Source organism: Dasypus novemcinctus, chromosome 4, assembly GCF_030445035.2.
Source record: "Dasypus novemcinctus isolate mDasNov1 chromosome 4, mDasNov1.1.hap2, whole genome shotgun sequence".
Taxonomy (NCBI): Eukaryota; Metazoa; Chordata; class Mammalia; order Cingulata; family Dasypodidae; genus Dasypus; species Dasypus novemcinctus.
Genome location: NC_080676.1, coordinates 56,460,522 through 56,471,647, shown reverse-complemented (window position 1 = coordinate 56,471,647; position 11,126 = coordinate 56,460,522). Strand labels below are relative to the sequence as shown.

Below are 11,126 nucleotides of genomic sequence, written 5' to 3'. Positions count from 1 at the left end.
TCTGCCTTATCTGAGAATAAATTCCTTTGCTAATGTGTTTTTAAAAATTAGAAAGCTTCCTTACTTATAAGCCTCCAATCAACTAGATCTACTTTGCTAACCAATGTGGTAAGCAAAATCTGATGTGGGTGGAATGGCAGGCCCAGGAAATGAAAAGATAGTTGGCATCGAATGGCAATTCAGAGCGTGACAGTAGTCCCTTAAGAACAGATTTCCCTTTATTTTTGCAAAGGAGAGCCTTTTAGGATAGCAGTTGCCTCGTTGTCTCAGGCCATCCAGGTGAAGGCAGGCTGTGTTCATCTGCTCCCCTCCTCATTGTGCCCTCAGCGGCCCACACCTCTGCACCTCCGCAGTTCTCCCTGCAGCAGGTTAGAAGGCTAGCCCCGGGGGCTGATTTTTGTAGTCTGCATGCTACATCATGCTCAAGACCCTGAAGAGACTTTGTGGTATCATAACTTTCAGACAGACAAGCCGCTAAAGTAAACAGCAGGGGAAAGGAACGCCAGGCCACACACCTACAAGACACTAGATTTCAACCATTAGCACAAGTCAACATGGTTTAAGACTGATTAAAATCAATAGTCCCATGCCCCGCGAGTGCCCCACTCCAGTTCCCTAAATGAGTCTGTTCTGTTTTTTTCACTTCCTCACTAACATCAGCGATCAGGTAGTAGCAATCTCAGAAATACATGGGCAGTGGAATTGACTAGTAAAGTTTCCAGACTAGGAATGTTGTATTAGATCAAAAAGAAAATATGTTATCAACCATAAAATATTAAGCTGCTTAAAAGACTATCTAGGGGAACAGAAATGGCTTAAGCAGTTGAGTGCCTAATTCCCAAATGGATGGTCCCCAATTCAGTTCCCGGTACCTCCTAAAAAACAACAACAACAAACAACAAACAAAGAAACCAATTCAAAGGAGTGGATGTGGCTCAGTGGTTGAGCACTGGCTTCCTACATATGAGGTCCTAGGTTCAATCCGTGACCCCGGTTCCTCCGTAAATGTGTGTGTGTGTATATATAGATATAGATATAGATATAGATGATATAGATATAGATATAGACATAATGATAAAGATTTTGAAATGCATTTCAGGTAGCAAAATATAGCATACGTTATATTAAAATTTGAGCAATTTTTTGTTGAGGCTGATTTTGAATAATGCTTTCACCTCTCAGCTAAGCTCTAAATACTGAAATGTGACTTTGAATCAAAAATTCAGGAAAAGATTAGGAATAAGATGAAGACATATGACCATGTCTCCAATGGAAGAGAAAGTTGGCAGTCACCTAGATGTAAGGCTTTAAAAATCTGAGTGAGTCCTGGGGAATGTCTAAATGCTCATTTTGCCAGAGTGGGTGACACCATGGGGTAGAAACCCAAGTAGTGAGAGTGGGGGTGGACCCACATCATGGGGAGGACTAATGCCATCAAATAGAGGGAACTGTATCCCTCGAGAGAAAGGGTGGCTCCCAGGGCATTGGGGCAGTTGAGTGTAAGTTAGGCCCTGAACACTATTCCATCTATCTCTGGAAGTGGCTCCTCAGGAAACGGAGGTTGGCTGTCACTGTGGGCACCAAGGTGGAAGGGAAAATGGACGTTAAATGTGTGGAACCAAAGTAAATGGGGGGTAAGAGAGGAGTTTCTTGAGAGTACACAAGGATGGATATAAAACATGTAATATTACACCATAACATATAGGAGATGACAGACTGATAATGTAAACCATAATGTAAAACATAGGATAACTAAAAATGTAAAGAACTGTGTATCCTAAAGTATGCACCATAATGTAAGCACAGATGTCACCTTGTTAGAAAGCTAATGTCTCAGACTCTGTACATCACTTTAAGTAAATATGATATGAATAGGGCGTAAGAGTATCACTGTGGAAGGGAAAAGGTTTTCTGGTGGATGTGTGGGAGTGCTGTATATTATATATATACATTGCTGTGGTCTAGGACTCCTGTGAAGAAAAGCTGAATAATTTAGGGGGGGGGGGGGGGGAAAGAAAAAGATAGGATGTGGAATTTTTTCAAGTCAACATTCTTTATCTAAGTTCTTTATCTAACTTTATCCAAGTTCTTTATCTATCCTTTAAACCCATCGCTATATGCCATTCCCTAGTAAGGGACCATGACATTATATTGGGCTTCAAATTTCGGGGAGTTCTGGATCACAGAGTGTTTCAACAATGGCAGTGGAGGGATACTGGTATGGGATTCCAATGACAGGTGATATATGGCTGACAGGGAGCTGTACAGAACATATGTCCAGGGTGCATGGTAATGTTTGGATATACTCATAGTGGCAACAATTAAAAACCACAGCAGGGGGGGTACTGGGTTCCTGGCCAGTGGTGCTCTGTCGTGGTCCCTAGGGGAGCAGCGACAGTCTCCCAGGTACAGTGGTGGGGACCGGGAGGGAGTGAGGGTTCAACAGTGAGCCCCTGATGCTAATGACTATGCTTGTGAGCTGATAAACCTAAAATAAGAACAAGGCCTAGAGCAACATTGTGCCTGGGAATTTCCTCCTGTCAGCCTTCATGTTACTCAAATGTGGCCAGTCTCGAAGCCAAACTCAGCATGTAAATGCAATGCCTTCCCCCCAGCATGGGACATGACACCCGGGGATGAGCCTCCCTGGCAACGAGGGACCACTATCAACTACCAACTGATGATGCAACTGGAAAATGACCTTATACGGAAGGTTCAATGCGGATCAGCAGAATATCCATGTCTACATAAAATACCATGACTTTAAACTGCTGTTTGACCTAAAGTAAGGGGGAAATGGAAAGGAGAAATGAGTTTATATGGCTACGAGTTTCTAAAAAAGAGTCTGGAGGCTGGCAGAAGGATTGCCCTCATGCACAACTGAGCAGAGTCAGAGAGACAGATAAAGCAGATACAACCCCCAGATATTGGTTCCTTTGGGGGCTAAAGAGACCCATGGGAGTTATGGTCATGGCCGATGGGGTTAACTACCAGGGCAGATGGCCCCTCTTTGGAAATGGTGTTTATGTGTGATGAATCTGGACTCAGATGGGATCTCCCTTCATAAGACTTTCATGCTAATGTGCTGGAGTTGCAGTTAATGTTGGGGTTTAAGATATATTTAGATTATTTGAATCTCTGGACTGACAATGTGATAGCCAGGTCCTGAGCCTCAACAGACTCCAGCACCTACAATCTGATCTATTGGACTTACCACACTCAGCTAAGATGGAGTTGAAGAAGGACAACCACCACACCATGGAGCCTAGAGTGATTACAACTGAAAATGGGAGGATTGCATCCAGCATCCATGTGGAATCTGAGCCTCCTCTTGACATAGAGGTGCAATGGACACAACCAATCCAATGTCCACATAGAAGAGGTGGCATTGGATTGGGAAAAGTGGACATGGGGGACGATGGGTATGGGGAAAGGCAGGAAGAGATGAGAGGTGGAGGCGTCTTTGGGACATGGAGCTGCCCTGGATGGTGCTTCAGAGGTAATCACCGGACATTGTAAATCCTCACAGGGCCCACTGGATGGAATGGAGGAGAGTATGGGCCATGATGTGAACCATTGTCTATGAGGTGCAGAGGTGCCCAAAGATGTACTTACCAAATCCAAAAAAAAAAGACCCAGCAGAGCTAAAATCCCATCTGCTGGTCCCCCTTTGTGCCTACCATCTTTGCACTCACATAGGAACCCTAGAAGGAAGGGCTCCCATCCCCCACAACCTGGGAGCTGCCAGGAAAGTCTCCTACTAGCTGCAAAAGGCTTCTTGCGAGAATTAAAGGAGCGGGTTCTGCTGATCTTACATTCTAAGAAAGCATGTGGGAAAGGGATGAGGAGACCTCGTTAAGTGGTAGTCAAACAGCTGGACGCCAACTCTCTGAATGAGTTCATTCTCCTGCAAAATGTAAGAAATCGCAGCAGCTGCAGAGCTGGGGACTTCCAAGGTTAGCGTAAAAGCGTGAAGCCGTTCTTCTAAAAGGCAGATACCTTTGCACCAATTTTACTATTGACACACGTATGCGGATATTATCTAGACGTTTGGCTGAAAAGCTTTTGACGGGATTTAAATTGTGACACCATTTTCCATGAATGGACAGTAATAAACTTCAGAGCAGGGACTGTCAACCCCAGGTCTGCTGCCACATTGAGCCGGTTGAGTCTTGGGTAGGGCCGTCTGGGCACTGTGGGCTGTGGAGTGGCATGCCTGGCCTCTACCCACTTAATGCCAGTAGCACCTCCCAACTGAGGCGATCAAACATGTCTCCAGACATTGACAGATTCCCCTTAGGGGGGTCAGGTGGGGGGGAGAAAAATCACCCCAGGTGAGAATCCCTGCGTTTGGTGGCCAAGGTCGCTGGGGAAGAAACCTAAGGCTGCTGCCGGACCTGGCTGGAAGAACACTTTAAATAAGCCATTACTGTGTTGTATGAAAGGAGAAAAGGTTAGCACTCCACTTGACGAGGATGGAAGAGGCGCTCTGGTCTGTACAGCACACACGCGGTTAAAGCATTGCCACCTACTTCGTAGCATCTGACCACTGTTTTTGGCAGCGGCCGGGTACATGGGAATTCGGTTGTTTTATATATACACGCAGGCCGCTACCTGCTCCCCGATCTACAGAATAAAATTCTTAAAAAAAAAAAAAAAAAAAAAATCTGAGTGAGGCAGTCTTACTGATTAATAGACTTCCACTAATTCTGACCTGATTTTTGTTTTTTATCCCCTCCCCCTGAGCTGTGCCTTGCTTGCTGTCTGCTCTCTGTGTCCATTTGCTGTGTGTTCTTCTGTGTTTCTGTATTTATTTATTTTTATTTACTCTCCCCCCCCCCTTGCAGCTTGCTTGTTGTCTGCTTTTTGTGTCCATTTGCTGCACGCTCTTCTGTGTTTTTACTTGTCTCCCTTTTTTGTTGCATCACTTTGCTGAGCAGGCTCTCTGGTGGCACTTGCAGGCTAACAGCACTCCATGGCATGAGGGCAAGCCTGCCTTCACAAGGAGGCCCCGGGATGCAAACCCAGGGCCTCCCATGTGGTAGACGGGAGCCCAGTTGATTGAGCCAAAGCTGCTTCCCTCTGATCTGCTTTTAAATCTGTGTCTTGGATTCAATTTTTCATTGAGAGCTTATTTGCTTATTTGCCCAGTTATATACTATATGAAATAAACAGGAACACAAATTAAAGCATGATTTGCTTTCCCTCTCTTTAGGATCTTTTCGATCAAAGAGAGGTCAGGTTAGAGAATTGTTAGGCAAGCAGGTTCTCAGCCCCATCAAAATAGAAGTCTGCATGCAGTAGCTTTTTTTTTAAGATTTATTTTCTTTATCCTCCCCCTCCCCCCACCCCAGTTGTTGGAGCTCCCTGTCTGCTTGTCTCCTCTTTAGGAGCCACCAGACACTGAACCTGCATCTCTTTGTTGCATCAGCTCACTGCACCTTCCCGTTGCATAAGCTCATCTTCTCCAGGAGGGCCCGGGAACTGAACCCAGAACCTCCCATGCGGTAGGCAGAAGCTCAATCACTTACGCCACATCCCCTTGCCAGTATGCAGTGTTTCTTGACTCAATTTGAGGCTGACTTTCACAACATTTCTTCTTTCTGTAAAAAAAATGCTAAAAGGACATAATGAACTTTTCCATAACAATTTGTTCACTAAACAACACTTTTAAGGGTAAGATTTGGAATGAAACTGTAGACATAAATAAGAGAACACTGGGCTATTAGATTTCTACTTCGGTCTGTTTCTGGCTCAATTTGATTAAGGTCCACTCATACTATACATCCAGCCTCTTGTTTTCTCATTCTTCTCACCACAATGTAATCCTTAATTTCCTCTACTGCTGTTAACGCTTCATGCTGAATGATTGGATTAAAGTCAAGGCAGTTTAGAATGTACCTAAGTCAGCATGGTGGTGGCCAAAGACCTCTTTAATTGATAAGTGGCTTTTCCTCATTTATCAATATTAAATGTTGCCTCCCCTTTGCTTTCTTTATCCAAGACAAGCTATTTTCAAAGAGGCCAGAATATTACAGCAGAGGATCTATGTCTCTTTCAAGGAGAGGGATGCTGAGAGAATAGCGCTTACACTCACTTCTTTTTGCCTCAAAACAAACACTGCATTTTTTCCTTTGTCTCCAGCTTACATGGACTTTGTCTTTTCTCTCTTTTAGATCTGTGCATGTTCTCAACACCTGTCTCTCTGGGAAGCAGATATCCCATTTCTTCAGCTCACCGAAGTAGACATATATATATTATTTCCCTGAGGGTTAGAGAAAGCTATCAGAACTTGGCAACATATAAAGTAAATACCCACTAATTGCAATACATTCATTTAAATCGGGTCTTTATCCTCCTTAGGCATTGTAGTAGGTGGCTTCCTTTGAAGTCTTGTTGAATTTGTCCAAAATTACCTTGCCTGGGGCAGACGGCTGTTTGGAACATTTGTTCTGAACCGATCCCCAAAGCAGTAAATCTTACTGTTGGCTCACATGCCACAAAAAGGAAATGTCCTGGGCAGGGCATGGATCCAGGCTTAGATCCCCCATTGTACGCAAAGAAAAGAAAGAGAAAAAGAGAGATAACTGCACAACTTTCAGGGATATAATGCTATTGTACAACTCTGATGATGTTATAAACCACAAACCCTGCACATTACTAAAATACAGAACCAGAAGCCCGTCAGCGCATTACTTTTCTCTTTTTTCCTGTTGCATCCATTCAAGCACACATTCATGCATCTCTCATTGAAATTTGATTTTGTTAGGGATAGTTATCATTTGCTTGCTTGCTTGCATTTTTTAAACACCTGTAGCTTACAACCCTCATATTTTATTTTTTTATTATAATTTTTAAAAGATATTTAAATTACATAAATGTTACATAAAAAATATAGGGAGGAAGCGGACGTGGCTCAACTGATAGAGTGTCTGCCTACCATATGGAGGGTCCAGGGTTCAATACCCAGGGCCTCCTGACCCATGTGGTAAACTGGCCCATGCACAATGCTGCCATGTTCAAGGAGTGCCATGCCATGCCACTCAGGGGCACCCTGGCATAGGGGTGCCCCATGCACAAGGAGGTGTCCCACAAGGAGAGCCACCTGCATGAAAAAAGCACAGCCTGCCCAGGAGTGGTGCCACACACACAGAGAGCTGATGCAGCAAGATGACCCAACAAAAAAGAGATGCAGTTTCCCAGTGCCACCTGACAATGCAAGCAGATGCAGAAGAACACACAGCAAATGGACACAAGAGAGCAGACAATGGGGGGGGGGGGGGGGAGGTGAAGAGGAGAGAAATAATAATAAAAAAACTTAAAAAATATATATATATAGGGGATTCCATATGCTCTGCTCCCCACACTGCCCACATTTACCCACATTAACAACAACATCCTTCATTAGTGTGGTACATTCATGGCAATTGATGAACACATTTTGGAGCATTGCCACTAAGCATGGATCATAGTTTACATTATAGTTTACACTCTCTTCCACACAATTCTGTTGGTTATGGCAAGATACATAATGGCCTGTAACTGTCGTTGCAGTGTCATTCAAGACAATTCCCAAGTCCTGAAAATGCCCCCATATTACACCTGCTTTCCCTCTCCCTGCCCTCAGAACCTCCAGTGACCCACTACCTCCACATCAATGATATAAGTTCTTCTATTGCTAGAATCACAAGAAGTCTGTAGTAGATTACAGTAAGTCCACTCTAGTCCAGAGTTCATTCCCCAATCCTGAGGATTCTGACACCCTTCATAATTTAAACACATCTTGGGAATTTTACTTTACCTGGTTTAGAGAATCATGCTCCTTTGGTATCAAGATATTATACCTGTCATGGACTCTCATCATCCCAACAAATACGCTGATACAAACAATCACACTGTGAGAACTTTGGACATATTCAAAGCTTTGTTTAGGATTTGGGACTTCCACCGTGTGCAGAAAACAGGGTTCATGTCTTTTTAGTTTGTTGCCAGGCCTTGCTTCTGTTATATCAGGAACTGCTCTGCAGTAAGAAGAGGAGCTATCTCAATTTGGAGCAAATGAATCTCTAATTCACTGTCGTGGAGACTGCCTTAAGTCATGGCCTACTTGATTAAGGGTAGACTCCAGCTTGAGTTGTGAAACATTACACCTAACATTATTGATTTAAGAATCATGTGAAAGGACACCACTGACACATGGTTAATGACAGTCATTGGGATGATGCTCCAGTGATATCTCCATCATCAGGCAAAGGAAGATGAAACAGTGCGAATAAGAATGATGAACCAAAAAGAAAAAAGAAAAACTAATGCAATAACAAAGACAAAAAAAAAAAGAATTATGAGCCTCATCACAGAACGAAGATAAAGGCGTAAAGCTCTGCTTCATCAAAATGAGGAAGTGAAGCAAGAAAGCAGGCAATGTGGGAACAGGTTAAGCAGGTGATTTACTCAAGAGAAAGGAGGAAATTCCCAGGATGATGGTGAAACTGTGAGGGGTGGTATGACAGGCTGTGCAGCAGGCCTAGGTGTTATCTGTCCGGCAGACAATCTCAGGAATTCAGCACCCTATCAGTGGGCCTTATGCTGGAATATATGCTCCCCAATGTAACAGAGTTAGACTCGTTTAGAATTTCCCTGCATTTGGCTCTTCTGTCCCTTTTATTTGAACCTGTAATTAACACTATACTGGTTAAATGTAGGTCCCAAAGACTTAAATCTTCAGTCTGTTCATATTCTGATTGAGCCCTGAATCTCAGCTGAGTTGCAACACCTACTTTCCAGTTCATTTGGACTCGCCCAGGACAACTAACCAAAGGGTGATGATCGAAAACACACATCCCCAAAAACAGAATATCCACACTGCAAGCACAATAATTCTATCCATCTGCCCTCTCAGTCAGAAGTAGAGTGGGCATCACCATCCCCAAATCCTCAAGACTGAGGAATAAAAAACATAAAGGAGGACTGCAACTATGGACTAAAGTAGTCCTTGGAAGAACTTGTAACACTGATATAAAGGCAGTGGCCACCAGAGGTTCTAAGGGGAGGAAGAGGGAAGAACAGGTGTAACATGGGGCATTTGGATACATTGGAATTGTCCTGCATGACATTGCAATGATGGATACAGGCCTGTATATATTTTTTCAAAACCTGTAAAATTGTATGGTATAAAGTGTAAAGTATAATGGCAACTATAGATCATGGTTAGTAGCAGTGCTTTGATATGTGTTCATCAATTTTAACAAATTTAACAAACATTTGTTATTGTTAACATTTATTGTTAATGGTGGCAATAAAAGGAGGGTAGGGTATATGGGGATCCCCTATATTTTTTATGTAATATTTATGCAATCTAAATCTTCTTTAAAAATAAAAAAAAAAATTTAAAAGAAGTTAACTTTACCTACTAATATGGTGTAATCCAGGATATTTTGTTAAATGCTTCCATTTCTCTCAAAAACACCCATTTGATTATATAAAATACAAAACAAGGGAAGGATAAATAATGAAATAAAAATTTTAAATGATTATACCTGTATGGCAAGGGAGGTAATAGCTAGACATATTTGAATATATATTGGTTATAGGATTTTATTTTGGAACCATGTAAATATTTTACAAAATTATTAAACAAAATTAAATTCAAAAATGCAATTCCTGAAAAATAGAAAGTAAAATTAAACAAATGAACCTTGTTGTATAGCCAGTTGGATGATAACTTCAAAGAGAACTATTCCAAATTATTTTATGACTCAATTGTTTGAGTGCATGTTCTTAGCAGGATATATTAAAGGCAGGTTGTTCAGTAACTATAACTGTTTTCACTAATTATAGTAGCAGTAATAGTATTAGCATTTCTTACTCTGAGACTTGTTTGTAATTATGTTGGTATCTTTAAGAAATGGAATTTTCAATTTGAATAAGAAGAGATAAATACGTAAGTAAGACTGAGGTTAAGAAAAACCCTATAATGTTGAATCTGAATTGAAAGCGTCACTATAAACTCATGTGTGTTTTATTATAAATATTTACGTTTTATGTATTTACATACTTTATCTAGATCTGTCCACCAAAAAGGCCTAGAAAAAAAATGACCCAATCGCAATAAGCACTACTAGGGTCCAGACCATGGTTTCAAAATACCATTTCCCATTAAATGCTCAGGGCTCTTTGGAGAAAAGTCTGATTTGGGGCTGGGGTAGAAAATATATAAGACGATCCATAATGCAAAGAAGCTATCAAAGATTACTAAGGTTATTTCAAAAGGACCGAGGAGGCAACTTGAAGAACTTCTTCTGCCAGCCAAAGAAGGGATAATTTGAGCATCAATAAAGACAATAACTGCAATGGATGGAAACTTATTAAATTTAGACCTGGTACAGTTCCATAAATGTAATTACTATTATAGTAATTATCCAGAAGCTCACCTAGCAATCTCTTTCTCCTTTAAACTTTTATGATACTCATTGCCTAGAACAATCATTTGATGATGAATAATATAGCACCATATTTTTTTTACTTGCGGTCTGTCTTTTGTAAGCTTTTTTAGATTGACTTATATTTTTTAAATAAAATCAATATGTACATAGGGCAAAAAAATTAAAACATGTCAAAATGTACATATAAAAATGATTCTTCTCTCACCTACTCTTAACCTCCCATAATTATCCCCACTTCATTTTCCAAGGAGTAACTACTATTATATTTCCTGTAGGGCATTTTTTAAAATGTATGCCTATCTAAGAATATACACAAATTTATTGCTATGCATTTCTTTTTTTTTTTTAAGATTTACTTATTTATTTATTTCTCTCCCCTCCCCCCGCCCCTGTTATTTGTTCTCTGTGTCTATTTGCTGCATCTTCTTCTTTGTCCGTTTCTGTTGTTGTTAGCGGCATGGGAATCTTTGTTTCTTTTGTTGTGTCATCTTGTTGTGTCAGCTCTCCGTGTATGTGGCGCCATTCTTAGGCAGGCTGCACTTTCTTTCTCGCTGGGCAACTTTCCTTACGGGGCACACTCTTTGCACGTGGGGCTCCCCTACGCGGGGGACACCCCTGAGCGGCGCGGCACTCCTTGCGCGCATCAGCACTAGACATGGGCCAGCTCCACACGGGTCAAGGAGG

General features: G+C 41.7%; 1 non-coding gene across 1 annotated transcript; it reads left to right on the top strand.

Annotated features, from left to right (window-relative positions):
• Positions 1–4,431: 4,431 nt before the first annotated feature.
• Positions 4,432–4,558, top strand: LOC111760288 (U6atac minor spliceosomal RNA). Its single transcript, XR_002794029.1, has one exon. It is a non-coding gene; the product is annotated as a U6atac minor spliceosomal RNA (small nuclear RNA).
• The last annotated feature ends 6,568 nt before the right edge of the window (positions 4,559–11,126 follow it).